This window comes from Vidua macroura, chromosome 23, assembly GCF_024509145.1.
Source record: "Vidua macroura isolate BioBank_ID:100142 chromosome 23, ASM2450914v1, whole genome shotgun sequence".
In the NCBI taxonomy this organism is placed as follows: Eukaryota; Metazoa; Chordata; class Aves; order Passeriformes; family Viduidae; genus Vidua; species Vidua macroura.
The window spans coordinates 4,451,784-4,479,151 of record NC_071593.1 but is presented as its reverse complement, the minus strand read 5'-3'; the positions used below and the strand labels follow the sequence as shown (position 1 = coordinate 4,479,151).

The 27,368-nt window shown below is 45.7% G+C and overlaps 1 protein-coding gene and 1 long non-coding RNA gene across 5 annotated transcripts in view; both read left to right on the top strand.

The window, feature by feature from the left end:
- CAMTA1 (calmodulin binding transcription activator 1) overlaps positions 1-27,368 on the top strand; it is a 237,269-nt gene that overhangs the window by 87,075 nt on the left and 122,826 nt on the right. The gene's annotated exons all lie outside the window — the stretch shown is intronic.
- LOC128818215 (uncharacterized) lies at positions 20,309-20,944 on the top strand. The gene is made up of 2 exons (XR_008440416.1): positions 20,309-20,544; positions 20,705-20,944. It is a non-coding gene; the product is annotated as an uncharacterized LOC128818215 (long non-coding RNA).

Here is a 27,368-nt window from a genome sequence, read left to right as displayed (position 1 = left end):
AACAAGTATACAGACACAAAACACACTGGCAGGTCCCCGCATCCCTCTGAAATGTGAGGCTTGTGTCACCTCACCAGCTGCATGGCACAAACACACATTGACATTTATATTGACTATTTCAGTTTAGAGAAATTCGAAATTAAATCTATTTTCTGCCAGCTCTGTGGGAAAATCCATTTATGAAAACAAAATCCAATAGGAGATATAAAGATTGGTGGCCAGAAATGAAATACATTGAGAATAAAATATATGGAGATTGGATTGCTGGCTCTGTGGTCTGGGTTTAACATGCTGGGGACTGGGATGGGGATGGAGGGGTACTGGTACAGACTTTATTCCTGGGTTTACAATGTAGATGAGTTTACAGCAAAACAAAATAAATATCAGTGCTTTTTGGACCAGAGTTGGTGGTCAGCATTTACCTTTTTGACCACACAGTTTCTTTTTGTGCCTGTGTGGACAAATATGAACTCCAGACAATGTCTGTCCCTGGAAGTGGTGCCTGGAGAGGGGTCAGTGGGAGCTGTGCTGTGAGGAGAATCCCAGCCATTCCTCACAAGATTAAGAGGTTTCCTGGTTCTGTAGGGATCCCTGTGTTTGCATGGAGGATCCAGATGCTGGAGCAGCATGTGCCTTGTAATCTTGTAATTGCATTGTGGGCTGTGACGGAGATAAGGGCTTCCGTGGGAAGCGAGGAACCTCAGTGGCTCTGCCTTCCCTGCCTGGCTTTTAGTGAGCTCCTCTCTATTTATTTCCTTGTTGGGCAGGAAGGCAAACCTCCTTTGCTGTATTGCTGCTAATTCTGTGTGCATCAGGGTGCATGAAACATTTTAATTTCCTGAGTTCCTGTTGGAAAGTGGGATATTGCTCACCAAGGTGTGCGTGGGGAGGGAGATCAGGGAGAGCAGAGTTTTGTTTGAAGGTTTGAAGGTGCTGGAGTTCCTAAACACAATCTGGTGTTGTCCCCAGCAAGCACCACAGGCACAGAACCTGTCAAGAGGGGATTTTAGAATGTAGAGACATCCGATATGTTTGGATGGTCACACCTTTGTAGTATGTTCTTTACTTCCCTTTTTTATAGGCAAGGGATGAAGATTAATTAGATGGTGTTTGGACACTTTTTGGACATAAAAAGCATTAATTGCCCACTAGTACCCTGGGGTGAAGTGAAAGGGAGACATGACAGAGGGGAGCAGGGGTGCGCTTGGCAGCACCAGCAGCAAGGGGTTCTCTTGGTTCCTAGCCGGGATCTGACCCAGGAATTAGCGTGAAGCAGGAGCTGTGCTCTGAGTCTTGCTGTGTCTGCTGTAGGATTGAAGCTGCCGGGGAAACGGCTGTATTGTGTCGGCGCTACAGCAGGGGAGCCCGAGTGATCCTGTTGGTAATATCAGGAATGCAGAGAGTGTAAATTATTGTATTTCGGGGAGAAAAACTGTTTTTCTACTCTCTGCTTGCCCTAAAACCATCACAGACGTTGTCTCACATGTAGCAGTCGCCTCGTCTTTGCGGAATACCTTTTCCTTGGAGCGGTGGGATAATGCGTTCGTCCGCTCCGGTGTTCCCACATTTCTGCTGCCATCGCGTGGCTGCGGGGATCAGCAGCGTGCTCCGTGCGGGAGAGACCCCGCTGCCGTCCCGGGGGGCTGCCGGCGGCACAGCTGCAGCCGGACCCGGACCCCCAGCCCTCTGCTGCACCCTTGCTCAGTGCTGTGGTGATGCTCCCCCCACAGCTGGAGTCCCTCCGTGCTCCATGGACAGGAGCTGGACACAGCTCCACGCACCAGGGAGGGCTCGATGTCCATCTCTAACTGCAGCGCTTGGCAGAGCTGCACTTGGTTTAATGTTTGGCTGAGTTCTCAGAATAAGCTACAGTAGCTCTGAACGCTTCTAAGGTGAAGAGTTCAGGCATCCAAATCAATCACTAAAGATTCTGATCTCCCAGTGCAAAGCCTGAGGGCTCTTGGGGCATGTCTCGGTGCCTCTGCAGGGATGTGTTGGTGGTGGCAGGGCTGGGTGCCCCAGCACCTCTTTGCTCCGGCCAGCACCGACTGCTGCAGCCCCCACCACAGCATCCCTCTGCCTCCACGCTGGACAGCACCACGCTGCTGGAGTGGCTCCTTGTCAGTTGCCACGACAAATCCGTGGTGTTTTTCCATTAAAAGGCCCTGTGCTCCAGAGGACTGCAGCGTCTTAGAGCACTATAAATATGTTTGTGAAGATTCTGCCTTCTGTCTGACCCCAGACACTCTCTGATACTGTGTGGGCGTTTCTGTTGATGGTTACACTTTGCCTGCAGTTTTTGTGTGCTTGTTGCCATGAAGAAATTTTGAATAAAAGCAGGATGAGGTGACACGAGCATGCTGGAACACTGTGAGGAGGATTTGCAACGCCTGTGACTTTGCTGCACTGCCTAATCCTCCTGCTGCACTACTTCTGAGCATGATGGGAGCAATGGCTTGGCCCTTCCTTGTCCTTCTGTTGGTCAGGCTCACTGTTGTCCCTGCAGGCAGGTTTCCATTGTGTGTGCAATGTCCTACCATAGCCAGGACAATTTATTTTAGCATTTTCCTACTAAAAGGAAGCATGGTTTTGAGCTTTAAAAGGTGAAATGCCATCTCCTTTTCTGCCTTCTGCGTACTTCCCTTCATGCCCATGAAGAAGAGACATGGTTAGACTTCAGCATCTCTTTAATCTTTCCTTGTTGGAATTACGAAAAGTACATTTATAATGACAAAAAACATGATCAATTTTTGTGTGTTAAATCATGAACTTGCCTGTGAACACTTGCTGAGGTTTCTGCCCCTAGCTCCAAGCCTGGTCATCCAGAGCCACCATCTGCACTGTCTCCATTCTTAGGGCAGGCAGAGGGAGCTCCCAGACCCCAAAAACCCTTCCTGCCTCGTCTGTCCCACATTTGAATTAACACTTCTTGAACAATCATAGCCATATAAAATAGACAGAAGAGTTTCAATCACAAACCCAAAATCAAAAGGTTTATTAATAGCTAGAGGGAACTGGAATTTAATATTTGCCTGTTGTCTTGTCAATTCTCAGCATTTAGAAGCCCAGTGGCATGGGGATGATTCTATATATAGCAACTTTATTTGAATAGACAGCATAGCTTCAAAGTAAATATTAATTCCATTATGCTATTAACAGTTATTTATCATGACAGAAAGCCATAAAGTTATTTTACTGGAATACAGCCAGTAAATTGCATCTCCTAGATGAGATACAACACATGTTGAATTCCAGCAGCAATTACCCAATATACTTTATATATGTTGGTGACAGACATGTTCCAACATGAGCCAAGCTCAGGCTTGGATGGAAAACCCTTTGCAGCCACCCTGGAGCCACAAGGATGTGTTCCAGTGGCACTGGAGCCATCATGAGCCACTGGAGCCACTGCCCAGGGTCAGGAGCACCGTGCCACAGAGCAGAGACACACTGATGCTGCTTCTTGCATATTGTATATTTGACTTTTTCATTACCTAAATTACTTATTAAAAATCCCTCGTAATTGCCTGACTCCAAGATATGGCAAGAAGTCTAGGTTTTAGTTACAATTTTTTTTCTAAAAGATGTTGTGCATTTAGAGTTGATCACTGAAAGGATGGGTTTTCTGCTGCTGTTGCCCTAAGTGCAAGTGTGTGTCCCTAGCAGAGGTGGGGTGGCCACTGGGGAATGTAGGTATCATCATCAAGTGTTTATGGGGTTATAGTGCCTGTGCCAGCAGCTTCCACGTGCTCTGGTGTGATCTATGGATCAGCTTTTCCTCGTGCACAGGGAGCGGTGCAGAAGTGGGGGCACTTCCAGCTCTGCAGCATCCTGGGCAGAGGACACATCGATGGAGTCACTGCTGTGACAGGACAGAGGATGTTGCACAGTATTACAAATTTCAGTGAGTTTATGAAGGCTATCACTGATTGCAGTCTTTGGTGGGGACTGACCTTCAGCATATATTAGATCTTCCATTTTATAGCAGAAAACAATATCAGGGAAACATTAAGGGTCATCAGCTGTTGGATGCGCTTGTGCTAGCAGAACAATGAAGGCTGTCTGCCAAAGATTATTGACTTCTTGTTGTCTTTTATCCACAAAAATAACTCTTCTTATATATAACCTATGAGAGCTGTGCAGTAATGGCTGTTAGAGGAAAGCCCCAATAGAGTATTGAATAAAACAGTTTTAAAGAGTTTTAGGTTTAGTTTCTTTAATGACTAAGAAATGTCAGCACCTGTGCACCAAGTGTTGCTTTAAGCAGAAGAAGAACATAAAGTTCATTGTATCATATTTGTAAATATTTTATATATTTTTGTGAGAACTGGAGAGAAAAAAAGATCATTTAATCAGAATCATCTGTAAGATCAACTAGATCTCCTGCAATATCAGAAGATTAAAACTGTGAGGTTGGCATTGGATTTTCAGATATCAAAGGATTGTCTCAGTGTGCAACCACCCAGTATTTGAATTGTAAAAACATATTTGAAATTGCTGAACTCTTGATTAAATGAACAAAATCTGCAGTGGATTTGGGATAGGTCGTGATTTTAACATTAGATTATCAAAATCAAAGAAAAATGTAACAGTTGTTGAAAGTCCATGGTGGGAGGAAAACCCCCAAGTACAAGATTGTTAGCTGTAATGTTCCTTGATATCCCTGATATTCTGTAACCAGGAGAACACATTAATTAAAATAGAGATTGCAAGGTCAAGAGGAACAGCTGGGATTGATGCCTTGAGAGGCTACCTAGAACAGAGGCTAGACAGTGTTAAAGGAATAAAGTAGATTTATTAAAAGGCCATCCAATAATACACCTTGGGCAGTGCAAGAGCCTGACGGAAGCTACACCCAAGATGGACGGTGGGTCACGAGTTGTCACACTTCTATAAGTTTTGGTCCACTTACATATTGGGATTGTCTGATTACAGCTTTAGGTTTAAGTTCCATCCTCCCAGATTGCTCTCCTCAATTTGATGTTGTTTACACTTTTTGGGCCTGAAGCTGCAACGGTGTCCTTGGTTCTCGGGCTGGAAAAGGATTGTTTTGTGTGACTGAACTCTGAGGAGAACTTGCTAACACTTTATATGGAGTTCAGAGTTACATACTAATGCAATACAGAATCTGGATAATATGAAAGTTAAAACTTAAGGTATCAGGGTCATTTTGGCCTGCACAGCACACATTGGAAAATCCCACCTACTGATGCCTGAATTCAATTGTGCCTTTATCTTCCAAAAAGATGTTGGTCATGAGGCAGAGATGGGCAAAGGTGGAGAGCTTGCTGCAGGCTTGGGAATGATGCTCCAAGGGGCTGATCACTTGTACTGGTCAAACATTCTGTGTATGGCCATGCTGGTTCTATCCCCTTTCTTTTAGGAGCCCAAGGAGGATGTCTTCCACCTGGCTGAGAGTGCCATGACAGGTTCCTCCAAGCCCTGTAGAGTCTGGGACAGGTGGCCTGTCCCCCTCTGCTGGGCAGGTGATGACTGGGGTTGGACCAACCACTGATGGGATGGGAGGGAAGCGTGGTTGAATCATTGAGCCAATTCCCAGCCCAGATGACAAGGAGCTGTGTGACAGGCTGTGCTTCTTGTGTGACAGGCTGTGCTTCACCATGAGCGTTGTTGGTACAAACAAGCCCAGATGCCCTGGACACGGGGACAAGGCAGGGGAAAGCTGGGGTGTCAGAGGCCACTGACAGATGGCCTTTGTCAGGAGCACAGGTCTGAGTCGGCACAGCTGGGGACCTCGGTGCCAGCCAGGACATGAGTCAAGGCCATGCCCTCTCCAGTTCCCTCAGCGAGAGGCACTCAGAAACAGAACCTGAATTTTAATGTGTGTTTATAAAATGCTTCTGGTGGCATCAAATGACAGGCAGATCAGTTCTCCACTTTCCACTGTGCCACATTACGTTTTACTTGTAGTTCTGATCAGGGCAGTTTTGCTTCTTCTCTTGTGTGAGTTGTTCTGAAACAACATTTTTGTGGCTCTTTCCAGAAGACTACAGATGTTCCCCCGTTTCCTTCAGCTGCTGCTGCTGAAAGCCTTCCTATGCTCTGATAACACCCTTCTCCTTCCCATAGCTTCCCTTGACCCACTGGTGCACTCAGCACTCTCTTTGTCTGCCATCCCAATTCTGTCACCTTTTCTTTGGATCTCATTGGTGGCATCTTGGCCTTTTCTCCATCTGTTTCAAGACCCTCTTCTTCACCATAAAGTTTTTTGTGTTTTATATTGTTGACAGATATTCTTGTCCTGATTTCACCCTTGTTTCCCTAGTTCCCTTTGTCCCTTCCAATTCTGTCTCCTTGTCCATCATCTCCTGTCTCTCCAGCCCTGTCCATCAGAGGTTGTATCCAAGGTATTTCTTCCTCTGTCCTTGTTCACCTTGCTTGTACTTGCTCCATGTTCTTTGGGACACACAGTGGGCCTTGGTGTTTCTCAGTGAGTACCATGTGCCTCTGCACAGTGTATAAATGATTAACTGTGATGATGGTAAAATGTAGGGCACAGTGTGTTTTTTGACAGGAACTACATTGCTGTTGAGGATACATTTTGCTTCCCGTGATGTAAATGTTTTTCACCAAATAAAAGGAGTGTCTAGGACCTTCACAAAAGTCCTATTTTTATTGCATGAGGCTCAAGGTAACAAGCAAGACCTTGAAATGCTTCATCCGTATGGGCAAAGCATTTTTGTTACTGTAAATAAACAGAAATGCTTCTGTACCTCTGACTATGGAATTTGGAATTTTCCTCTTCCAGATCTTTTAGGAACTTGTTCAATAAATAGGCTCTTAGGAGTGCACAGTCCTTCTCTGATCTTCACAATTTGATCTTCACAAAATTAAATTATTAATCAGATAACCATCATGCATTGGGTCTGCCTTGACTTTGGGTCATTCATGCTCATTTTTTGAGTTTGGCGTCATCAAAACATCGTGAAAAAGCATGGAAGAGTCCCAAGTGAAGAATTACAAAAACTCCCCCTCTCTCCATACTCTGGTGCCTAGGTAAAGTGTTTTCTATCCAGGCTCTTGGAGGTGCATCCTTATTTCATGAATGACTTCAGGGAGAGGAGCAATCCCCACCAGGAAGCCATCAAGAAAGTGGATTTTGTTATATTTTGCCAGGAAAAAAAAATGCAGCACAGTTAATACTTCTCCAAGTCCTGTGGGATCTTGCTGACTAATGTGAAATGACAGTTGTCACAATATTCTGTATAAATACCCGTCTAGTTGCAGGTGTCTGTTCTATTTTTAATGTGATCCCACATTTCTTGCTGTGAGGGAGAAGGAGATGATCGATGGACCCTGCACCTATGTCTGTCATTTATGTTCTTGTGTTGTTTATATGAATTCCAGGGTTTTAATGCACTTGCTGGCCTACCATGGTAATGGTTATTCATGAATTTCACTGCCAAGTATGGACGAGGTGGTGCTGAGCTGATGGCTCCTGGTGACGTGGGCAATTGGGACTTCATTGGGGTGGCAGAGATGGTGGGTTGGGAGACTAAAACTTGAGTTAAGGAAAAAAACCAAATATAAATAAATGAGGAGAATTTGTTATGTCTCAAATGAACGGTACAAGAACGGCTTCACACCATGGTTTGATAAATTTCAGGCTGTTTCTTTAGTTACAGTTTGATGTGTCAGAGCCATATGAAGCAAACATCCTCAGGTCACTGGGATTTTTCCATGTAACTTGAACCATTCTTTTGTTAATTTGCATATATACATATCTGTTTGTAGCAGTACATATATTTACACTGCTATAGCTTACTCGCACACAGTCAATGAATTATTCATGAGGGACATTTTGAATTTCTGTTCCTCAGCATCCTGCTTCATGCAGGCTGTAGATGCACCTCTGACCTCAGAGGTAGGAAAGTTTGTCTCAACGTGGGACACATTTGCTTCCCCACAGCTCTGGCAGGGGCTTCTTTTGAGCATGGCCAAGGGGAAGCACCTGGTGCCATGGTTCTCCCATCAGCCCAGCAGAACACGGGGTGCTGTGCACCCATGGAATGTCCTGCTCCCATGGCAACTCCAGATTCCTGTAGGCCGAGTAGGGAAAGTCGCAGCACCAGTGTGACCCCTGTGGCACCGTCCCACTGACTGGTGGAAGGCGCTGTTTGACGAATGGATGTGCTGTGCCAGGTTTTGGCAGCCTCAGACAGCCTTTTGCTTTTGAATAAAGCATTTCTGTAGCCTGCTCAAAATCTTCCAGTGGTGTTTACATTTTAATAGGCACTGCTGTAGAATGGAACATATTTTTATTGCTTACATTTATCAGCTGGAGCAAAAACCGAGTGCCTGGGTACAGCTTTGCAGGGAATTCACTCTTCTAAGTAATCAGTACATAAGACTATTTAGGAAGAAAATACCATAGAATTTTAACTTGTCAGAAAACCATGCTGTGTCTGCGTTTGATTGCCAATATACATCATCAGAAAGAAATTCTATTTAAAAATAGAATTTTCAGCAATGTCAGCACAGAATAAAATGAGTGGGAAGTGGAAAGTCACATTTCTTTGTTTCATGCTGAAAGGGAGACCTCTAATACTGTTGTTTTAAAAAGCAAAATTAAGAAAAGTATGTAAGCTTTGAGAGTATTTGTCCAAACATTTACAGTGGAAGGCTGGTTCACCTCCATGAGCGCCCTTATGGCAGTTTGGTACTGGGGGGTCTGGCAGGGGAGGCAGTGGCGCCCAGTGAAGCAGGTTTGGTATCATTCCTGCCTTGTGGTGGGAGCACCTGCCTGGTCCCATAGCTGAAGAGGTGGTTTGCAGCCAGAGGGCAGTTCCTGTGCCGTGAAATGAGCAGTGGGCGCTGCCAGTCCCCCTCCCTGGGACAGGATGTGCGGTGCAGGGCGATGGCCACATGCTACATGGTAAAGAGTGAACAGCCAGATGCCCCAGGGAAGCCTCTTCATCCTCTCCTGACCTTCCCAGGAGGCAGCTCCTTCAAACCTTGGATGCAGTTTAAAAATACACTTGCCAGGTGTTTGTTGTGAAACAGCTGCTGCTGGTGGGAGCAGGCACAGGCCGAGGGCAGGATGCCGTACCTGCCCTGCTCCACAGGCTGCTGCTCCTGGTGCTGGTGGGGCACAGCTGAATTTCAGAGCTGCCCTACTTGCAGGCTGTACTGTGACATTCACATTCTCTGGACAGAGAGACATAATTCTGTCTCAGGAGAAGCACAGATAGAAGAGAAAACAATCTTTATCTCTGCTCCTTTGCTTTCTCCATGTGGAATGTGGTCTGGAGATAGTTTACCTGGAGTGATTGCTGGGTTGGATTCTGGTGAAGGTTGTTTGGGTTCAATGACAAATCGGATCCAGCTGTGGCTCGGGCTCTCAGCAGAGTCACAAGTTTGTAAGTTAGTTAGATTGGTAAGAAAGAAGTAAGTAAGTTAGTTAGATTGGTAAATAAGAAGTAAGTATGTAGAATAGTATAATATCTCTTTAAATAGTATATTAATGTATTATGGTATAGTTTTAATAAAGCTATCCTTCAGCCTCTGATCTGGAGCCAGACATCATCATTTCTTCCCTGAGTCAGGCTCCACCACATTTTTTACCATAGGCTGTACCAATGGTTCTGGAGGCAGCGACATGTCAGCACTTCTCATCACCTGGCAGCTGGAGTGCCCTGAGAGCTGGCACTCCAACCAGGACATGGCATGGCGTGATTTAGGAGGAAGCTCAGCTTTGGCAACCTGCAGGCAATTTGGGCTGATGGATCTGCTCGCTGGAGCTGATGGGCTCTGCTCAGGACAAACAGCTTTGTCTGCAGAGCTCCTGCCTGGGAACATTTCGGCAGTGGTTTGATGGGAAGTGCCATGGTGATGGATGGGCAGTGTCCCAACAGACATGGGTTGCTTTAAAAAGTTAATCAGGTGTTTAAAAAAGTTATTCAGGTACTTTAAAAAGTTAAACTAAAGATTTGATTTGGGGTAGAATATTGAGTCATTACTCAGACCCTGTTTTCAGTTGGAAAAAGGGAATGCTGATGAATCTAATGCTCTCAAATCAATTTATTTTAAAACAAATTGACTTGATGTTTTGCTTAGCGTGACAATTTGCAAGCAGCAAACACCTATCGGCATATTTACCAAAGAAAAGTATGGATTAAATTGTAGTTAAAATAGAAGTTAATTTTCAATACATAGCAATTCCAAACTGTTTCTGTTGTCCATGTTGATTTTCCCCTCTCATTGCCTGCGGGAATGTTTCTCTTGTTCCAAATGCAGACAAGGCCCCAGGTCCTCTGGCAGAGGAGGAAGGCAGCTCAGAAGCCACAGCTGGCTGTGACAAAGGGAGAAGAGAAGGGAAAGAAGCCCAGCATGCAGCTCCCTTGGTGTCCCTGGCTGGTCCTGCTGCAGTTCCAGCACCTTGGGGGGATGGCTCACCACCTGCCCTTGGACCGAAGTATGGCCTGCAGAGACCTAGACTTGGAAAGACGTGAAATTAGGGAATGGTAGGGAAATAAAAGTGTAAATGATTGGGGGTTTAAAACAGTAGTTTGTTTTGACCTCAGCTAAATGATCTCTGAATAAGCCATTTCCTTCCTGAAGACACAGTGACATTTTCAAGGCTGTAGAGTGTTAAAGGTGGAGAGTTGGCAGCAGCTAGCTGGGATGGACTCAGAACAAGAGAGGAATCCTTCTGCCCCTCTCTCCCACCAGCGTGGTCCACAGGTGTTACCTGCCAGCACTAGGACAGTTTGGTCCAGCAGCTCCTCCACACCGTAATCCATCATGGCTATCTTTGCCTGGGAGTCCTGTCTTCTCTAGGGAATAAATGAAGCACTGAAAGGGATAATTGTAGTAGCTCACACAGCAAAGTGAAGATAAAACACAGCAGTGATAGCAGAAGTGGTTATTATAATCTGCGTGCTCTGTAAAATGGGAAGGGACGTTTGATTATTGAGGTTAAGAAGTCTCTGTGTCACTGCTAATTGTGTGGTGTCACAGGGATTCCTTCTTGCACTACTTTCTCTTTTTTTTTTTGTCTGCATTTCTGAGTGTTTTGCACGTGCTTCATCTGCTTCATGGCCTTTTGGATGGTATCTTCCCACTTTGGTAGGGATAATCCATCAAATTCCGGAGTGTTGTATTATTAAGGCTGTGTGGTGCCCTTTGAGCCTGGCAGTGCTGGCCTTGCTGGCTAAACATGCATCACGTGCCAAGAGCCCTGTGGATCTATTTCTTTTGACCTCTCTCACTGCTAAAATATTGTCCTGTGGATATCAGATGAAAAGGGTACAATCCTATTTCTTCAAAGATCAGCCAATCTAGCCCAGAGGTGTAATAAAATTCCAAACTTTGCTTTTAGGAATCATCTTTTATAAGTAATATTTTTCAGAGTTAAGTGGTAGGTATACAGCTGAGAAATAAAATACCAAGGCTTTATGCCTTGGAGCTGTGTAGGGTTCGTGTTGTGGCTGTGGCTTGGTTTCATTAAGAGCTACATGATGTAAAGAGTGTCCTCTGTTGTAAGGAAGGTGCTTCAGCACTGACTTAGTCCAGTCCTGCTGCTGCTTCTCTTGTAACAAGAAGTGGTGTGCAGTCTGCCCACAAAAACCTTCAAACATTTGGCCTGAAGCTCTTGGCCTCGGTGGAGAAGCTTTTAAGTAACTCACATGAATCTCAAGAACTCTGAAATACCTGGATTTGTTAAGAGTTAAAATAAGGGCAGAGGCACTGGAAAGCCTCTGGTCAGCAGGACCCTGCTTGATCATGCAGGCCCTGGCCACAAACAACCTGGTCCATGAGCATCCTGGTCCACACTGGGTGGGAATTCCCACACAGGGCAGGGAATACAGAGCCTGGCTCTTGTCAGGTTGTTGGGTAAATGGAGAAAGCCTCACTTCAGGTTCCAGCAGTAAGACTCTGCTGGTTTCATGCACAAAGTGGGCTGTCTGTTGCTAAAACAGACTCTTGCTGTCTGCCTGTGGGTCTTGTGCCATCAGCAGCTGTGTTCATGGGGAGGTTTTACGGCCACGTGGTGTCAGACAACAAATCCAGGCTGCCATGCGAACCTGGTCATTAAGATTCTGTGCTTTTGCCTGTTAATGGTACCACAGAATAGCGATAATTATATGAAGCATCATTTAACATCATTGCCAGTGTGCTCTTTGTTTATTTATACACATTTGCGTTCACAGTCAGCAGAACCCGGGCTCCAAAAAGCTCACAGTAAGAGGAATGTCCCGTGGCTATCGCTCCATTAGGAGGCTGCAAGGATTGTCATTCATCTCCTTACACCTTGGGCCATTTCCTGAGTTGCCCAAGGGACCCTCTGTTTCTTTTCATTTCTTGGTTCACCCTTGCTCTACAGGAGGACCAATTCCCAGAGATAATGCCTGCCACTACTCCCTGCTTCCCTGGAATCCTTTGAAAGTTCATTAAACTTTTTACAGACATAAATTCAAAGTGCTGAAAAATGCTGGAGTTTAGTGTGGGGAGAATATGAAAGGTTTTTTCATTCCTGATCAAGTGATCTGACTTTGTTTTAGTAAAACAATTTGGATGGCCAAAGCAGGGCTTCTGTTAGGAGGGCACTGGGTTCAGAAAACGTGTGTTGGCTGCCAGCACCGTGTCATTGTTCAAGAGTCAATCAAATTGGGTGTATCACACCACAGAGGCAGTGCCAGCAGCTCCCTCTGGATTTGGGTGGGAGAATTCTGCAGGTTTTCTGTCTGCATCTATAGTGCAAATGTTAAATCACCATTTTGAATTCGTCAAAGTAAAATGGTTGGGTACTGGAGTCACTGATGTGAATCCCCACCCTGCTTGTAGCTCTGATTCCCAAACTGCTGCCAACATCAATACATGATTTGTATTTATTTTTTGCTGGTGCTTGCTCCTGTAGTTCTTGGATAAAAACCTAAATATCCTAAATATTTTGGGACTTCATAAATCCTGTAGATGTGTATGTAGAACTTAACCTGTGTCTACAATGAATTTCAGTTGATATTTACTGATAAGCCACATTAAGGAGGATCAAACACAGTCATGCTCCCATGAGTTCTGTGGGATGCAGGAGCCTTTGGTGGTTTCTCTGCATGGGGTTGAAACTCTTGACGTGTTAAACAAGGTACAACCTTGGAAGTAAACATGTCTGTTATGTGGAAGTCATGGGAGCAGATTGTAAAAATAGACTATATTTTATTTTACAAGGAGTCAGGGCATGACGTGCTATTCATAATTAGTCATAAACTTATCTCTGCTGGACTACTTTTTATGATGTTTTTATTTTTTATTGATATAATCATACTTATGCTGATCATTCCTCTGAGGCAGTAGAGGGCTCACTCCAATGGAAATGTCTCTTATTTTGCCAGTGGGTTCTTTCTGGGCTCTCTTGGACTGGGCAGTTTGCAGCAGTGTTGTTGTTTGAGCTAATTTTCCTGAGTGCTCACACCTGAAGCTGGAAAAAACCAACTGCATGTTCTTTGCTGCAGTAAAGAGGGGACTGTTGCTGGGGAGCACAGAACTCTCCTGGTGTGACAGGGACTGTTCCCAGGTTCGGAGTGGAGGAGGTTCTCCCACTCTGCTGCACTGCTGTGGTCGCTGACTCTGTCGTGGCTGCTGTGGAAGGAGCAGCGCAGTCCCTGTGATGTCCTCAGGTGTCGGGACGCTGCATAGGGAAGGTTTCCTGGCAGACCCTGGCAGATGTAACCCGTGAGCTGTTACAGCCAGTGAAGACTCTGGCATACCTGACCTTGGCTGTCCTGTTCTGGGTGAGATGTGGGAAATGGTGGTGAAAACTCTGGGTAAGTGAGAGGCCAGGCATGTGAGCCGTGAAACTTTTCCATTTCATCTTCACAGGCTGGCTGCGCTCTTCTGGCACAGGCATCCTCAAAAGTGCCCTGCAACACTGAAATCACTTTGCAAACTTTTTGCTGTACCTGCAGGAGACCTTGGACTATAAAATAGCATTTTATTATCTGCATAACGCTGGACTCTTGCAGTAATGCCAATGTCAGAAAGATTGTTAATAAATAATGAGCAGCAGAATGAGCCAAGGGTTGACCTTTTGTGGAGCACCATCTGTCACTGGAGCAGCACTTGATCTTTCCTTCCAGCACTGATTTCTTTTTCCATCCCCCTTAGGGGATATTGTAGGTTTCACACTTTATTAATAGCTTTTGTCTGACTTGTAACAACTCTTGTAAAATTGAGAGGTTCCCGACTTTCATGGGAGACAAATATTTGGGGAACTAAATCATGGATGTTTGTGGAACTGCCAGTGACTATAAACAACCCTCCTCAAGCCAACTGTGCGTGGCTAAGGAGAGCTGCTTGGAAACATCCCCAGATCCCATGAGGTGGCAGAGTGTCTTAGAGTATCCCTGGGATGCTGGATCATAGCCTGGATTTATAGATGCTGTGCTTCCCACTTTCTATATTGTCTGGAAATGGGAAGGTTAAGAAAGGGGGCAAAATCCAGGGAAAGAGTTTCCTGAGTATTTTAAGGGAGGGCTTGCTTGTGTGCTCTATAGAAGCCAATCCAGCACACAGCAGGAGGCTGCCTGCTGGTGAGCAAATAAGTCACAGCAAGCACATGCTCTGGTCACTGTGGGGTAAGAACTGTATCTGTCTGGTCACCTGCTTTGGGAGGAAATTACCAGAAGATAAATGCCCCAGGTTTTCAGGCTGTTCATAAATAAGTACCTGTGAAAAGCAAGCAGGCTGGGGTGTAAGTGGCCCACTGAGCAATGCAGTTCCAGTTTGTTCTCACCCCCCTCTGTGGCACCAGTGCCATCAGCTGAAGGAAATGATAGTCAGATGTGATCTGTGCAACATTTCCTTCCTCACTTCTTTGTAATCCAAAGCTTTGAATCATAGAAACCAGATGCAGGGAAAATCTATCAGGTGATTCCTCCTGCTGCTGGAGCCAAAGGTGGATTATGCCCTGGGGTGTGTTCCCTAATGTTTTGTAGAAACTCCAGTGTTCCAAATGATGAAACTTCCATCACTGGGCCAGGAGGTGAGTCTGACACATGATAAATCATCCTGCCACTGAGGCTTCTGTAATGTTCTGCCTGAGCTGAGGAAGAGTTTTCTTCTTTCTACCTACTGTAAATTTCTGGCAGTCTACATAAGTCCTAGTCCCAATGTCTGATGGTTTCTTCTCTCCACATCCTTCTTCCACCCACATGGGTAGTGGGACAGGGCCCAGCTCCTGGCGGGGGAGTTTTTCATTGTCCGTGTTGGTTATTTTGAAGATAACTCACATTTGGCTCATTTTAGCCTCTGCATCCTGACTCAGCTGGAAGGGGGAGTTTCTACCATAACTCCCTACATATCATTTGTAACTTTACATGGAAGGGTTTACTAGCTCAGTGCCTTGCTGGATCCTGTTTCAGAAGCATATTCTGCTTTGACGTGGCTGCAGTTTGGATGCAAATCATTCCCCTTCCCACTCGTTAGCACAGGCTGATGGTTGTAATTATATTTGTAACGTTAGAGACAGAGCGCAATAGCTCCAGTTGAAGAGTCTTCCCTGAGTGACATTCCTTCAGAATTACTTGCCTTTTGGGCAACACAGTGTGGTTAAATATAAAAGTGTTTGAAGCCAGACGAGGGCGGTGCTCAGCTCTCCTGATGAAGTGGGAGCGTGGGGTCCCTCTGGGTGAGACAGGGTCCCTGACCCCACTGTCTGCTTCGCTTCCCTTACTGCACCAGGGTTTGTAGTTCCAGGAGTTATTTTTGGTCCCAGCCTCGCATCAGTACCCCTCCAGTTTATGTGAAAAGTGACCTTTGCCTGCATCCTCCTGCTCCTGTTCTCCCTGCGCAGTCTCCCTCCCCTGAGAATATGCTGACAGGAGCTTTCTGCGTTCCCCGTCACTCTGGAGTAATCTAATGGCTGGAAAAGACAGAAAATGTAGAACTTTTCTACTTTGTCTCCACTGGCCACTGGCAGTTTTATTTGGTTACCCAAAATTTTTCTCATGGAACTGCTGTTCGTCAAGATGAGCCACATCCTCCTCCTCCTGAGCTGCAGAAACAACTTTATTTGATTCAAAGTATGTGGAAAGATAAAACTTGAAAGTCAATTGACTTAAATGTGGAAAAAAAGCAGCCTGGTTATTATGGCGTATGCTAAATTTTAATAGCATTTAGAAAGTGTTTTGTGGGGTAGAAAGAAGCAGCATACCCATCAAAGCTCAGCTGTGTTCTGGTTTATAGTGCAGAACACTTTGCTGCTGCCATCCAAAGGCTTTAAAATGTAATAAGGCTCAGTTGAACCCAAGGGTTCCAGGATCTCTGTAAGGGCAGACACACACACAGAGTGGAATAAAAGGCTCCAGTGCAGAGCAGGTGTGATCAAGGCAGAGATGCTTTTAATGGAAAAGCCTCTTTGACTTTTCTGTTTCATAGAAAATTATCTACTAATGTGTACAACTACTTAACAAGTCACATTTTAAAAAATTTTGGAGGCTTGGAGTATCTGTAATGCTATTTTGCTTCATCTGTTTAAAAAACCCCACCACAGTTGCAGTAATGTACTAATCTATTTTTAAATATGCTGAAAAAATCAATGAGAAGCTGCAGTTCTTTGGTTAAAAAGTAAACCCGAAGAATGAGTTATTGCACCGATTTGACATCCTGGTTGTTTTTTCTGACTTGAGCAAGCACTGTCACAGCTGATGCCTAGTTTTCATCTGTAATTTTGTTTTTCATTGTATTTCTTTGGTAGACATTCTGGGCTTTCTTGTACAGATTTATGGGCCTTTCATCTTTATATGCTAATAATATGTTGTTATGCACTTTCTGCAAACTACTGCAGAGACTGAAGCCCGTAAGTCTCTCCCTGAGTTCATTCAGGTCTTCTGTCCTGTTACTGAATGCATGGCTTTCTGGGAATTCTACCAGAATGGCTTTCTGGGAATTCTCCAGTCACTGCTCCTATTGAGGTTCCCACTGGGAAGTGGCTGTCAACCACTTGGGTGCTTTCCTTTTTTAATTTGGGCAAAGATGCAGATGGCAGATACCTGGGGAGTGGAATAAAGAGGTTACACAGCCAGCAGTGCCAGGAATTTCAAGTAAAAATGGTGAACAGTGGAACATGTTGACTGGTATCAACAAAATTAGATGCTAGAGATGAGATACTCTGATGTGTTTGCAGCATCATTCATTAAAATGTAAATTATAATTGTGTACATAAATCATGTTTCTCATAGATCTCATTCTCTCTGCCACTAGAATAGCTGCAGCATGGAAGGTTGTTCAGGATTTTGGATAATGCCTTCAGGTGTTCCTCATGTCCTGATGTGCCTTTCATCTTCTTCCAGTGCATCTTGTGCTGGTGGCTGTCAGGAACAGGAACTGAGGCTAAAAGGGGATGGGTCCAGTATGGTAATGGCTTGGTTTCATGTCTGCAAGTGGGTAATTCCCCCAGATTAAATACAGAACGCGTTTCTGTGAATATTTGTTTACCAATGTATTTTAAGGATCCTCCCTCATACACACACACACACAGGTGTTGGACCCCACAAACACAGGAGTGGCTGAGGGGGAGACATCAGCAAGAGCCATGTGTCCTTCAGCTTCTCTGGGGTCTGGCTGGGATAACCTGTGCATGGTTTGGAGCAGAATTAATCCTCAGCTCTGAGCAGCCATGCTGCCTTTGTTAAAGCCAGCTGTGAAGCACAACTCCTGCAGATGTACAAATGCCCCATCAATAGTGTGGTGGCTCATTGCCTTGGCCCCGGCGCATGCAATCTCCATTATTTGCACTGCTGGTAAAGCAGCATTTCCAGCAGATCTGCACTACTCCATTTAGCTGGGAACAATGATTTATTCCCCCCTCGCCATCGGACATCCTCTGCTTCCCCAGCTAATAACGAGCCTGGCTGTGAGGAGAGACACGGGAGGGATGGCTCTGCTGTGAGGAGGGGATGGAAGGGAAGGCTCTGCTGCAAGGAGGGACACAGGAAGGATGGCTCTGCTGTGAGCAGAGGCAGCACACCAGACGTTGGGAAGACAAGCTCCCACTCCCCGTTGGATGGTGTTAAAACATGAATGTTCCTTACAGTGAGTTATCAGCTGCCATAGACCTTCCTTCCTTCCTTCCTTCCTTCCTTCCTTCCTTCCTTCCTTCCTTCCTTCCTTTCCTTCCTTTCCTTCCTTTCCTTCCTTTCCTTCCTTTCCTTCCTTTCCTTCCTTCCTTTCCTTCCTTCCTTTCCTTCCTTCCTTTCCTTCCTTTCCTTCCTTCCTTTTCTTCCTTCCCTCCCTCCCTCCCTCCTTCCCTCCTTCTCTCCTTCCCTCCTTCCTCCCTCCGTCTGCCCTAAGCAGACATGGTGAGTATGCTTCAGAGCAGAGTGCTTCTCCCTCCTCCCAGGGATCCCCTGCCCTGCAGGTGAGCACAGGGACATTTTTGTGGCTTTGTTTGTTGTTGAAGTGTAGAGATGACATTAAAAAACTTCTCTGACTCAGCACTTCTGGCATTTAGAGTAACCTGGTTAGAAGAAAGGCAGGCTATTGGTCAGTCACTAAGCAGGGCAGGGATGGGGCAGGGCACAGATCAGTTGCAGGCAGGGCAGCTTTTCCAGCTCTCAGGAATCCCTGAGTATCTGCTGCTGGTGGCAGAAGGAACAGATCCAGGAGACCTCTTACTGCCTTTTTGGCTCCACACAGTGAGCTCACCTGTGGGTGATGGGTGAAGTGCCTGCACATGGTCAGTGGGTAAGGGCAGAGGCTGGTCTGCACCTTCTGCTGTGAGGTTACATCTCATGTGTGATGGATGGGTGCAAGGAGAATCCATATCCCATGAAAAGGACAGAGAAGGGCATCCTTGCTGTGCCACTTTAGATATTTCCCCTCTTTCAAACTGTTCTAACTGGGCAAACCAGTGTGACAGGCAAAGGAGGAGATTTGTGGGTATATCTGTCCAGCTGTTCTGCAGGAACCTTCACCAGCCACGTGTCTCTGCTGTTAGTGCTGACACAACAGCAGCTGGGTTTCACAGCTGCCTGCACGTGTGGGCTGAGCCATTTGTGTCCATTTCAAAGCCTGAACTCTTCCAGGGTCATCACTTCCCGGGATGCAGCCTTGTCTCTGGAAGCCGCACAATTCAATTGCAGGTACTAATTGACCACTGCTTTCAAGATCTATCTGCTAGACAGCTTTTAATCCATTAAATGTGTGTGTGTTTTTAACATTCAAATGCTGTTTGGTACGGAATCAAATGCCATACGGAATTTTAAGTGCCTTCCAAATATGTGGCTTTTGTCAATCAGCATTTGAACCTCCTGAAGGAATGAAATCAGGTTTGCTTGACAAGCTATTTCCCATGGAACCAAATTGGTGAGCATTAAATGCATTAAAACATCCTTTAATTTCTTATTAATTGAATCCCATATCAATTTTTTCCACTGCTTTGCCCAGGACTGATGTTAGACCAGTCAGCCCAACGTGAAAGAATGAAGGGTTCATTCTGCTTGACCTTTTTTGGTATTGATTAAGAGAGAAATTATACAGAACTTGCCTATTACATCCTGCAAATGATCAACATGTGCATTGTTGCCTCTGTGTTTGAAATAAAAGTGTGTAAAATGGGGCAGGTGACAAAACCTGGGCATGATTGGAACGATTGGTTTGGATGCTGGGTCCCTGATGGAGTGCAGGGAGTTGGTACTGACAGGGCATTTGGACTGGACATGGTGGGGACACGTGTCAGCCACATATGTCAGGTACAGAAGGGCTGATAACACGGCTGTGGTTTCAACCTCCGTCATCGGGGGAACAAAAAGAGTGACATTTTTTTACTTAATCCAGTAATATAGCAGAAGAAGCCAGCAGAGAAGCCTGCAAGTTTCCTTAATCCTGGAAAAAACTGTGGAGATTTTTTTTTTTTTAAACATTCTTGCTTCAAGCTTAAGAGTGTTCTTATTTGGGAATCTGTTTCCAGTTATTTGCAATGTGCTAATTACCCAGTGGCAGAACCTAAGTGGGTGTAAATTGTCATATCTCTGCTGACTTCAGTAGAACTGTGGCAATTTGCACTTCAGGAGGATCTGTTGCCTAGATTCTTGCCAAATTTGAAATCCCTTTGCTCTAAGTCGGATGGGGAGCCTCGGGCTCGAGGGAATACAGAAGAAAACAAGCATTTCGCAGGGCTTAAAATCCTGCTCGTCTCATTGATTTGTTGGCGCTCATGTTTGTTATTCAACCCGCCGCGGAACGTAATGGATACTCGAGCCATCCCACTGATGAGCAAGGAATCCTGCCTCTGATCGCGCCGTTGCCTTGGAAACCACTGCGGCGGTTCCCACGCGGGCTCCCCGCGGGCCGGGGGCACCCGCGATAATTCGGCGCAGAGCCGGCAGCGGCACGCACAGCCCTCCAGGCGTCAGCCTTTTGTCGCAGCCGCTGCCGTGACCTGCATCCGGCCAGCACCTCGGAGAGGCAGCCGTGTGGCTGGGGACGCCCAAAAAACCCCCTGCCTCCCCCCAGCGCCCGTGGTTTGTCAGATGGATCACCCGTCCTTGCAGAGCAGGCTGCTCGGGATAAGCCTCGCGTGTGTGTGTGAGTGTAAATCACTGGTGGGGGATTCCAGGCAGCAGGGCATAAATACAGATCTTGTTGGTCATTGAGCATCCTGACAGCTCCTCATGTAATGGCCACTTAATTGATTAATCCTAATAGAGAAGATTCATGCTCTTATCTCCCTCCACATCTTTTTCAGCTCAGTGTCATCTTGGAAGACAACAGAAATGGCTCTTGCATGGATGAGAGCCATGGAGAAGGTGGTGATGATGGCAGAGCCTTGAAAGCGTCAGTGTTTGGCATTTGTTTGAGTCAGTGGCTTAGGTGATGCAGCCCTTTCTGCATCTCTTTTACTGCCTGCACGTACGTGGCAGAGAGCTTAATAACCCTCCAGCGAATGGGCTGACCTTCTTAAAGGAGATAAATCCACAGGCATTGAGAGATTTTTCCAGAATCTTATTTATAGACCATCTGCTTGTATGTCTTATCCCTTTCCCCTTCAGGGGAGTTTGAAGACTGTGAGACCCCATTTCCAGCTGAAAGGGGGCAAAGATTGGGGTGTGGGAAGCAGAGTGGGCTGCAGAGGTGACCTCTTGGCAGCACCCTTGCACTGACCTTGCCTGCCCATCCCGTGTTTATGAACTACTAAATGTTAAGGTAAATACAAGTATTGATTTCATAAACAGGTGTAATGGACCAGGTAGCAGATTTTTATGTACTTTGGGCCTAATTCATTAACATTTTGCCTGTATAGGCGTATCATTATCTTTATGTGGCTCCTCTGGTTGGCCATATGGGTTTGTTGGCTGCATAGTATTTTTCAGCAAGGATACAGCAAACTTGCCATCTGGGTGATGTTTGCCCAACTACTTGAAATAGTTTGGTTTTTTTTTTTTTTTAAATATGGATGTGAGAAGTCTCTGTTATCTAGGATTTTACCATGGGTTGTGCACAGTTTGCCCCCCTGACTACTTGAAATAGTTTTTTTTTCTTTTTTTTTTTTAAATATGGATGTGAGAAGTCTCTGTAATCTAGGATTTTACCATGGGTTGTGCACAGTTTGCCCCTCCTCAGTGGTGATGGCCAAAACAGCACAGGGTGTGAGGAGCTGGCTGGGGGCCTGTGAACAGCCTCTCCATGCCAGGCAGAGTCACCTCTGTCCTGTTCTGTACTCAGCTCTGCAGATACTGGGGGAGGTGGCTGGGGAACTCATGGAAAAAAAAAAAAAACAAACTTGTTTCTTTGCAAACATAGTTGATATTCCAATAATACAGGTGTATTTTATTGCACTGCTCCTGAATTGGTGCATTCCATAAAGTTGATTTATGGATGCAGAGACGACGGCAACTGAACTGCAGGAGCCATTGGTATGGGGGGGATGTACTGGAGTATGGCTCAGCTGTGGAGCTGGGATGATGCTGCTCCTGCTGGGGAATTGTCACCTGGGAGGTTGAGTCCCAGGAAAGGAAGGATGGGCCTGCTCTTGGTGACAGAACACTGACCAGTGTGGCCAGGGAGCTTGGTGAGCATCACAGCTCTGGTCAGCGTGGCTCTCCTTGCCTCACTGGTAGGAAAAGAGGGAATGTGCAATACCATATTACTGAGCAGCATCTGGAAAACTGCCCTTAGACCTCACATTTCTGTTTGTAACCTTTGTAAAAACACTATTTCCCACTGCTACCTGGGTTTTATAATGTCAGTATCCTAAACTCTGCCTCCCAGTATTGCATCGTGCATTTGGCGCTGCCTTCTCTGTTCTCTGTCCCCTGGAGCACATCTATTTTCTAAGCGGGCTTTCAAAAATAGTTTTCAAAAAAAAAAAAATTCATATTCATGGTAGACTTTGCTGTTGGCAGGGGAAGAAGTTTTCATCACAGTCTGGAGCAAAATGCGCAGCAGATCTGTAAGTGAAGTTCACCTTTAGCATTCCAGGTTGTTCTGGCTCTGACAGAAAGCCATTGTGGCAGATCATTATCTGCAGAGATTCCTCTCCTTTGGGACTCTGCCTTGCACAGAGCCATTGCATTGGTGGTTAATGCAGTGATGTGAGGTGCTGTGGGGCAGCCAGCTGCACCAGTGCTCCAGCTCTTGTGGTGCTCCTGCCTCCAGACCTTCCCTCCTCTTCGGGAAACACGAGTTCCTTACTATTCACTTTTCAGATTTTATCCCACCTAGTGCTTCACTGTCACCTGGCTTTTCCTCTGTGAAGTGCACAATGAAGCAGCTGCATTTAGATAATGGGAGTGATTGCCCCAAAACATGTGTAGCCCAAATGTGCAGTTCCTGCTCAGTGTTGTGCCCTCAGTAAATGCAACAGATCTGCAGTCAGTCCTGCAGTGCCACTGGCAGAGATGGGATTCACTGGAGCTGTTCTGGAATTTAGGGAAACTAACACAAATCATGTATAACACTTTTAGCTGGAATACCAAGTCCTTGCATCTTACATTTTGACATGTCTATTATGTGTATGCAAATTCAGTCTTTTCTGCATAATTTCCTTGGAGATAAATGTTTTATTAGTTAAGGAAGAGGACACAATATGTTAATGGGAGATAATGAACACGTAGCTTGTGACTGGGAATATAGCAATGAGAGAGATTAGCATTTACATCACTTTTATTCTTGGAGGTGTGTTCTAATTTCCCTCTGCCCAGGCTGGGGATGTCCTGGTGATGCAGGACACGCTCAGTTAAATTTTCTGTGTTTACCAACATTTTGCAGACTGGAGGATCTTTCCAGCTCTCATCAGTCAATTTAGGGTGGCTTGCACACCCATTGAATGTTCTTTGGAGTTCCTTAACCTCAGACAGCATGTGCTAATGGCTCTTAAGGCATGTGCAATCCTTTGGGTGCTTCAGAGAGGGAATAACAGCAGCAGTGGGGCACAATGGGGCCATGAGCAAGGTGGTACTGTGTCATTTATAACTCTATATACAATGGAGGAGTGCAGTGTTCAGGGGACATTGGTGCAGAGCAGAACAGAAAACGACAGGTCAGATCAGAAAAATGGGCTGTTTTATGAGAAGAAATAAAAAGCTTGTTTAATCTGGCAAAACCAGGGCTGGGAAGTGATGCACTTGTTCCATCTACAAATGTCAAAGAAATAAAGTAGGGAGGTGAAAATCACGTAAAACGAGGGCTGGCATTGGCACAGGAATGGCCAGAGCAAGAGTGGCTGGAGGTGAATGCACATTCAAGAGTGTCCCTGGTTTTGTTGGAGTCTCGAGTCTCTGTGCAAGTCAGGTGCCAGCTGCAGGGCTCATGAGGACAGAAGCAGGTGGGAGGCCAGAGGATGCCCATGGTGTTCACACATGGGAGCACTGAGCTTGATGGTCAGGAGCTGTTGGTGCTGCTGAATGCCACAGCAGGGCCACTCTGGGCAGGAGGGGTCCTTTTTCTTCTTACTGTATTTCGGTTTTTTCTCCTCTTCAGAATATAATTAGATTTTTGTTGTGTGTTAGGATGGGCTGAAATGTTATTTGAGGTTAAGCCGTGTGGCAGAGTCATTACAGGACCCTGGAAAAGCTGCACCCATTCTGAAGCAGCAAGTTATGTACTCATGAGACTTTAAACAGCACGTGCTGTGCAAATACCTGTCTGCATTATTCTCCAAACGACTCCATTTCACATGCTGCTGCTGTCATCATGATGAATCGTTTCACGTACAGCTTTGGGATGATGACTTCTAAATTTAGGGCTTGGCTTCACGGAGCCTCCCTGGCTGTGGGTGTATGACAAAGAGCAGTTCTGCTCGTGGGTGCCAGCAGCAGAGCTGGATGGCTGGCGCTGCCATGTGCTCGTCCCCCTCACACAGCTGAGCTTTGCTCGTGTTTAAATAAACACTGTGCAGTTGTGTAAACGGGGATAACCCATACTTCACTGGCGAGCCCGATCTTGCAAAGTCAGCACCTTCTGCAACTGAAAGTGCCTCTTTTTGTGTGTTAAGAGAAAAGAGGATGACGGGGATGACCACAACAAAACACACAACCTGTAGAAAAAAGCACTTTCCTAAAGCTGCCTGTGCTGATGTGCAAGCACAGGTCTTTGGGTGGGTTGCATTGTGCTTGGAAAGTTTTAGTGGCCTGAGGACCCTCCAAATACTTTGTTTCCTTGCACCATTTTTTGTGCGCCTTAAAGTTACCTGAGAGGAGTTTTACATTTCAAACTGGGTTTGTGCTGTTGGCAGTATAGTAATGGAATTAATAATTATGTTTTTGTAGAACTAATAATCACATATTAATAGAATTTCCATTTGCAAAGTGCATTACAGCTGGTCTGTAATTAATTGGATACCTCGGTGTAGTGGCACCGAGCTGTATCAGAGATGCCAGAGTGAGATCATTAGAGGAGTGCATCAGTTTTTAGGGGCTGTGTTTCACTCTCGCTTGCTGGAGCAGCCAGTTTGGTGAAGAACTCACTTCAGGCTATGCATCTTCCCAGTTGCTCATGCTCTTGCTGCTTTTCTGCTTAACCATTTTTTTCCTTCGTTCTGTGTGTATGTCCACTTGTTCAGTGTCTGGGTGATGCTGAGGATGGTTCCTCTGAGCTCCTTTGTTATTTTTTAAACTGCACTCGTAGATGTATTTACTGACAAGGTAAACAGCAAAGTTACCGGGCTCCTGTGGAGTGCACCTTCATTTACTTTAGGTAGTAGAACCTGAAGAAGATTGTTTCAGTGGCAGAAAATAAGGCTTCTGGTCCACCAAAGGTCACATGGGACTATGCCATGTGCCAAGCCTGGGTCTGTAGCAGCTCCCCTGACACATGGGGAGGTGAGTGCTGCCCCATGCAGCACGGGCAGCAGCCACAGACCAGAGATCCCTTCCCACCCAGGATCTGACTGCTTTCTCCTCTATAGTCACAAAACAGTTTTGGTATTTCATAAGAAGTCTGTCCACTTAGAAGAAAGTAATTGATGCAAGCAATTTCAGCCTCCTTTAATGTAACAGATCTCAAGTGTGAAACCTCCTTACTTAATGATCAGCATAAAATAAAAGTCCTTTTTTAATGTTAGTTCTCAGTTAATTTTACAGTTCGGTTGAAGTGAAAATATCGTTAAACAGGGTAGCATTAAACTTTATACTTACTGGGCCTCCCCTGCTCTGCAAGGGAGAGGTGAGTTGGTGTCTTGACAGTCACAGTCAGATCCAGCTTAGCCTGAGTCCATCCCTCTCTTTTCCTTGACGTCATTAGAGATACACCTTTTTATTACAAACTCAACTTGCAAGCAAACCCTGACATAAAGTGACGATATTTTCATATTACAAAGCATACGCTGGCATGGTGAAGTGGCATCCCTCATATTAAAGAGGCAGTGGCTAATTTGTGAGGGGTGCGCACTGAATTTAAACACCAGAAAGGTTTGAAGGTCACCTTTGCTAACACTACGTTCAGCTGTCCTGTTTATTTCAGCTCTGAGCTGGCACGAGCCCTCGGTGCTGGTCCGAAGGCTGTGCGGGCGGCAGAGGAGGAGGATGAGCGAGCTGCCGGGAGGAAGCACCCGCAGCGCCTCAGCAGTGGTTCCCCACCCGCCTGCAAGGAGTTTTGAAGGGTACGGGAGTGCGCAGCTTTGTGCTGCTGACAAAGGACGGGATGTGGTTTCAGCTTCTCCTCCCACTGCCTTCCTGTCCTTCCATTAAGTGCGGGTTTGATTGATTCTGTAGTGAGGCAGGCAGGAGCGAGCTTCCTTACCCGAGGCAGGGTTGGTAAACCGACACGTTTGCTCTTTTTAAACCCAAACCAGATGCATCAAAATGCAACATTGCCACCGATGAACTTGGGAAAATAAGGGCAGAATAGCATTTTTCAATTTAAAAGAGGGTTAATGCTGGAAAAGAAAATAAAATGAGGAGAGAAACTCTTGTTTGCTTGAACTGCATGAGACACAGTTGTTAGAGAAAGAAATATGAAGCATTCTCTGGTAATTTGGGGAAATACAGGGATTCTGGGAGTCAAAAAGTCCAGCTTCAGGAAGGTAGGACCACTCAATCCTCTTCACAGAGCCATCATCATCCATGACCTCTGCAGTGACCATGGGCTCCTTGCAGGGGCAGGTTTCCTGTGCAGGATTGTCTTTGTATTAGTTTCAGACTCTTTATCCAATTAAATTAAACATCCCTTTGAGATTTATGTGTGGCAGAGAAAAGTTCTGTCCAAAAGGAGCCTCCCAGTCCTAAGGGGAAACTTTCAACCAGAAGTAGCATTTGCTGTTGGTGAATTTGAAGGGACTGAAAGTTTTAAAATGTCTTTTTGTTTGTCTGTGCTCCTGTTGTGGAACTTGGAACCTGTTGGCTGTGGGGTTTGTGACAGTTGCGATTCTTGGGCAGTTCCCTCCTCTGAGCTGCCCTTCAGCACGTGGGTAGGACCCAGTCAGTGTTTTTGCACAGATTGAGTAGTTTCTCTGTGGAATTTGCAGTGTACTGGGACATGGTGGTGACAGAGCTGCTTATGGTGCCTGGGAGAACAGCCCTGTCCTTCTCCCTGCCTGCTCTCACCTTAACGAGCCGATGTCTTCATTATCCACCCTGCTGGTAATCTGCTGCTGATGAAGATTAATAGGGAAAATATTTTCTAAACACTTCTGTCTGCGTTTTCATTAATCTGTGCTTGGAAAATTAATCTTGTGGAGTGACCTGCAAAAGGTGTTAATTGCCATTTCAGAGGAGGATTTATCAAAAGTTTGAGGAGGTGCTGCAGCCACTGCACAGCAGTGGCAGGAGTTCCAGAGGGACTGTCCCTGTCCTTCAGACCCTGGACCTTAATGCAAGTAAAACCAGTTGTTTTCAAAAGCTCTTTGGGGCAAAGTGCAGCCCTGGCTCTGGTGAGGCCCGAGTTCCTATCCTTTCAGGTTCACTGTGGAGTTA